The sequence below is a fragment of the Grampus griseus genome (genome assembly GCF_964374135.1).
Source record: "Grampus griseus genome assembly, chromosome: 7".
Classification (NCBI taxonomy): Eukaryota; Metazoa; Chordata; class Mammalia; order Artiodactyla; family Delphinidae; genus Grampus; species Grampus griseus.
The window spans coordinates 44,646,027-44,652,076 of record NC_139001.1 but is presented as its reverse complement, the minus strand read 5'-3'; positions in this window follow the sequence as shown (position 1 = coordinate 44,652,076).

The window sequence follows — 6,050 nt, the reverse complement described above, 5'->3', positions numbered from 1 at the left end:
GTGGTAAAGAAAAGTTTAAGTGCTCTGACTGGAAACTAGGAAGGTAAATGAGAATGTTCATGGAAGAGAATTGAGAAGGTTTGAAGCTCTTGGAAAGGATTTAGATATTCAGAATGAAAATAAGAGGGCATTTCAGGTAGAAGCAACATTAAATAAAGGTAAAGATCTAGAATCATCATGGAATGCTAGGCGGACCACACCCACAGTAAGGTTCACAGAGGTGAGAAAAATAAGCTAGATAAGAAAAAGTTAGGACAATTTGTGTCAGTCCTTCATTGCCAGATCCAGAAGCCTAGATTTTAGCCTATAGGTCATAGGGAATCATTGATTCAAAATATCATGCTTTTATTTCCCACTGTAGATATAATCCCTCTGCCACGTGAATGTCTATGAGCTTATACAAAAATAATTTATTTCCCAAATTGGGAATAATCTAACAGCTCAGATCCTTTAATCCCTCACTCTGAGTAGGTAATAATTTGTGGTTACAGAGCCCTGAAATCAAAGTCAACCAGGAAATCACCCCAGAGGGAAAAAATTAATAAATAAATATTAAAAAGGAGGATGACTGGGCCCAAGGAGATGTGAAACCTTCTTCCTAATATTTTACTGAGATCTGTTCTGAGAGGATGGGTGTGCATTGCAGGGGAGGAAAAGAATTTTAACAAAGAAGAAAGGAGAAGAAATTTAGGCTCATAGGCCCCTTTCAAAGCGAAGTGTAATGTAGTGTGTATTGGGGAGGACCAGAGGCAGGCAAAGGAATGAAGGACTAGGACAATTGCTAGGTGACACTTAGATGTCCAGGTAAAAATAAAAACTCCAGCAGTGGGTCACTTTGATTCAAATTGTTGATGTAAAAATCAAAAGAAAAAATAGAAAAGTTTTTATATTATATATTATTGGATGCTACACTGATTTGTTCTTTAAAACGTAATTACAGAGCACCATGAAGAGTAAAAGATCTCCAGGCAGGGAGATTCAAATCTCCTGAATCTTCACATGTGAGAAATCACGGGGAAAACTTGGGGTCTTTGTTTATGCTGTCCATTCTGCCTGGAATGTCCTTTTCAGAATCTCTTTACATGGCTTACTTCTATTCATCCTTTAAGAATTAGGTGAATCATCACCTCCTTCAAAAATGCAGGCCAGGTTAGGGGGCCTTCTGTAAACCCACATCACCATGTATATACCTAATCAATTTGCACTTGCTTTCACCATAACATAATGATCACTTTTGTGTCCATATTCCTCAATATAAGATCCTCTCTGATGTACCATGTACCACGTCTTAACTCATCTTTATATCCCCAGGAACCAGGACATTGTCTTATAGTAACTATTCAATGCTTGTTGAATTAGGAAGCAAAATGTGTTATTAAAAAGATAAAATTACACACCTATCAGAATGGCCAAAATCCAGAACACTGACAACAAAAAATTCTGGCAAGGATGTGGAGCAACAGGAATTCTCATACATTGCTGGTAGGGTTGCAAATTAGTACAGCCCTTTTCGAAACAATTTGGAGGTTTCTTACAAAATTAAACATACTCTTACCATACAATCCAGTAATAGCACTCCCTGGTATTTACCCAAAGCAGTTGAAAACTTAACATCTACACAGAAACCTATACATGGATGTAATAGCAGCTTTATTCATAACTGCCAAAACTTCAATGCAAACAAGATGTCACATCCTCATCAAGTGAATGAATACATAAACTGTGGTATATCCAGATAATGGAATATTATTATTCAGCACTAAAAAGAAATGAGCTATCAGGCTATGAAAAGACATGAAGGAAACTTACACGAATATCACTAAGTGAATAAATAAATAAACTGTGGTATATCCAGATAATGGAATATTGTTATTCAGCACTAAAAAGAAATGAGCTATCATGCTATGAAAAGACATGAAGGAAACTTACACAAATATCACTAAGTGAAAGAAGCCAATCTGAAAAGGCTACAAATTGTATGATTGCAACTATATAACATCCTAGAAAAGACAAAACTAGGGATGGAGACAATAAGAAAATCAGTGGTTTCCAGGAGTGGGAGTTGAAGAGGAAAGATGAATAGGCAGAGCACAGAGGATTTTTAGGGCAGTGAAAATATTCTGTATGATATTATAATGCTGGATATATGTCATTATATGTTTGTTCAAGCCCATAGAATGTACAACACTAAGAGTGAACCCTTAGGTAAGCTAGGACCTTGCGTGATTATGATGTGGCAATGTAGGTTCATCCTTGGTAAATATCTTCCCATCTACACTGTGAGAACCTGGCAGGGTTCCTGGAGATAAAACATATGAAAGTGTGGGGACACTCATGCAGCTAGGCCCCCTTGGAATTTTTAACTATCAAAGTTGTCCACACTGAGCCTCCAATAATTTGTCAATTATAGCTTAAGTTTTCTTTCCCAAGTACTGCTCCAGCAATGGCACTCTGCACTTGGGCATCTGCTCTGATATGCTGTGATTCTATCTGCCTGTCTCCAGTTTGGGGAGCAGGGGCAGTGCTTTTCCTTGTGACCTCAATTATTTGATGGACCTAAGAATTGTTAATTTTCAGTTGTTTTTTTCTTTCTTTTTTCTTGTTGTGAGTGTGAGAGTAATGATTTCCAAGTTCCATACAAGCTAGACCAGAATTGTGACTACTGTGATAAACCAGAAGGGACCCTATATGACTTTTGACACTAGACCACAAGACACTCTCTGAGGAATGTCAGCCACCACGTAAAAATTCCAACTACCCTGGGCTTCCCTGGTGGCGCAGTGGTTGAGAGTCCGCCTGCCGATGCAGGGAACACGGGTTCGTACCCCGGTCCGGGAAGATCCCACACGCCGCGGAGCGGCTGGGCCCGTGAGCCACGGCCGCTGAGCCTGCGCGTCCGGAGCCTGTGCTCCGCAACGGGAGAGGCCACAACAGTGAGAGGCCCGCGTGCCGCAAAAAAAAAAAAAAAAAAAAAAAAAAAAAAAAAAAATTCCAACTACCCTAAGGCTGCTATGTCAGAGACGCCAGGTTTCGGTGCCCTGGTTGATAACCCCAAGTACGCTTGCAGCAAACAGTCAGCATCGACTTCTGACCATAAGTGCGCCATTTTGGATGTCCAGTCAAGTCAAGCCTTCAGATGACTGCAGTCCAGCCAACATGAAAAATCCCATACAACCATCTCAACTGACACAGAAAAGTCACTTGACAAAATACAACATCCTTTCACGATTAAAACACTCAGAAAACTAGGAAGAGAAGGGAATTTCCTCAACATGATAAAGGGGACATATGAAAAATTCACAGCTAACATCATACTTAATAGTGAAAGATTGAACACTCTCCTCCCAAGATCAGGAATAAGACGAGTATGCCTGCTTTTACCACTGCTATTCACCATTGTACTGGAAGTTCTACCCAGATCAATTAGGCAAAAAAAAGAAAAGAAATAAATAAAAGGCATCCAAATTGGAAAAGAAGAAGTAGTATCTATTCACAGTTGACATGATCTGACATATAAAAAACCCTAAAGAATACAAAACAGAAAACTATTAGAGCTAGTAAATGAATTCAGCAAAGTTGCAGGATACAAGATCAACACACAAAGATCAGTTTTATATCTATACACTAATAATTGTGGGGATGGAGGGAGAAGTAAATACTTAATGGTAAACGATTTCCTTTGGGGTGATGAAAATGTCCTGGAACTAGATAGCGTGGTGGTTGCACAACATTGTGAACGTACTAAATGGTACTAATAAAAAAATTTGTTATATGTTTTTCACCGCAATTTAAAAAAAAAAAACAAAAACTGATGTCCAGGTTACATTGCAGACCAATTACGTCAGAATTTCTGAAGATAGGACCGGACCAGGTTTCATTATTTTCTAAAGCACACCAGGTGGTTCCTATGTGTAGCTAAAGTTAACTACAGCTTTATATATATTAAGGAGAATTTAGTAAAAGGTTGGTATGAATAGCTAGAATATCCTTGGGGATATAACTAGCATAAAATATTTATTAAGGCCAGGTACTTAAAAGTATAGTGTTTTGTATGAGTTGATTTTTATGTTGGTAGGACTTGCGAGTCTACTTAATGGCTTATTTTGCACAGTTGTCATTAAATTGTGGAACTTTTTTTAGCTTTATGAAGCTATGCCTTATTGCCTAGCCTCTCAGATTGAAATCTGAAAGTTCAATAACAATTTTTAATTTTTGAGATATCATTTTAATAATCTGAGAAAAAAATGACCACCAAAGAAAACCGTAAGTTCTCTTTTGCAGTGTTACTTCCCAATTATATTACACCCTCAATCTGTACAAAACAAAATAATACTATCCATGTTTCCAGTCTTCACGAACACCCTCCTTCTCCCTTCCTAGCTTACCATTGACCAGAAGCCTTACCAATAACAAAATAATCAGTTAACATATATTTTTATTAAATGTATATCTACATACGTTTTATGCATTCCTGACATACCTAACTTTCTCTTAATTTTTTCGATATTTTTAGGCAATTCAGTGCATCTGTGAGTTTTTTCAAATTGTCACAAACCTCCAAAAAAATTTTCCAACATGTTTATTGAAAAACATCTGCATATAAGTGGACCCACAGTTCAAACCTGTGTTGTTCAAGAGTCAACTGTATAAAACTCTTCATATAAAACATAGGAGAATATTTTCATAAACTTGGAATACATTAAGTGTTTTCAGATACAATAACAAAAGCATGATCCATAAAAGAAAAAAAGTGATAACTGTACTTCATCAAAATTTAAGACTTCAGTTCTGTGAAAAACACTATTAGAAGAATGAAAAGACAAGCCACAATCTAGGAGAAAATATTTATAATTCACATATCTGACAAAGGAATTGTGTCCAAAATATATAAAGAAATCTCCAACTCAACAATAAAACAACCAACCAAGAAAACAATGGATAAAATATTTGAAGACATTGCACCAAAGAAGATATACAGATAGGAAATGAACACATGAAAAGATGCCCAACACTGTTAATCATTAGTGAAATAAAAATTAAAACAATGAAATCCCACTATAAACTTATTACAGTGGGTAAAATTAAAAATACTGACAACACCAAGTGCTGACAAGGATGTGACACAACTAAAACTTTCAAAATTTACTGATTAGAATGCAAAATGGTACAAAACTGGAAAAACAGTCTGGCAGTCTCTTAAAAATTTAAACATATTATTTGACCCAGCAATCCCACTTATTGGTATTTATCCTAGAGAAATGAAAACTTATGTTCCCACAAAACCCTACAAATTACTGTTTAAACAGTATTATTCATAAGTTCCAAAACTGGGGGAAAAAACTAAACATCCTTCAACAAATAAACAAATTGCGGAATATTCATATAATAGAATACCACCCAGCAATAAAAACGAGAAAACCAATGATCTATACAACATGAATTTCAAATACATTACGCTAAGTGAAAGAAGCTAGATTCAAAAGGTTACATACTATATAATACCATTTATACAACTTTCTGGAAAAGGCAAACTACAGGGACAGAGAACAGATTAGTAGTTGCCCAGTGTGATAGTTAATTTTATGTGTCAACTTAACGGGTCACAGGGTGCCCAGATATTTGGCTAACCATTATTTCTAGGTTTGTCTGTAAAGGTATTTTCAGATGAGATTAGCATTGGAATCTGTGGACTCAATGAGGACCCAGTAAAGCAAATTGCTCTCCCCAGTGTGGGTGGGCATCATTCAGGGCCCCTTAATAGCCTAAGTAGAACAAAAGGAAGAGGAATAGAGAATTCGTTGCTTCTCTACCTGACTGCTCAGCTGATACGTCATTCTTCTCCTGTACTTAGACTGGATTTACACCATCAGCTCCCCTGGTTCTCAGGCCGTCAGACTCAGACTGAATTACACCACAGGCTTTCCAGGGTGTCCAACTTGTAGACTGCACATTGTAGGACTTTTCAGCCTCCATAATTGAGTGCACCAATTCCTTTTAATAAACAAACAAATAAATAAATTCTATTGGTTATGTTTTTCTGGAGAACCGTG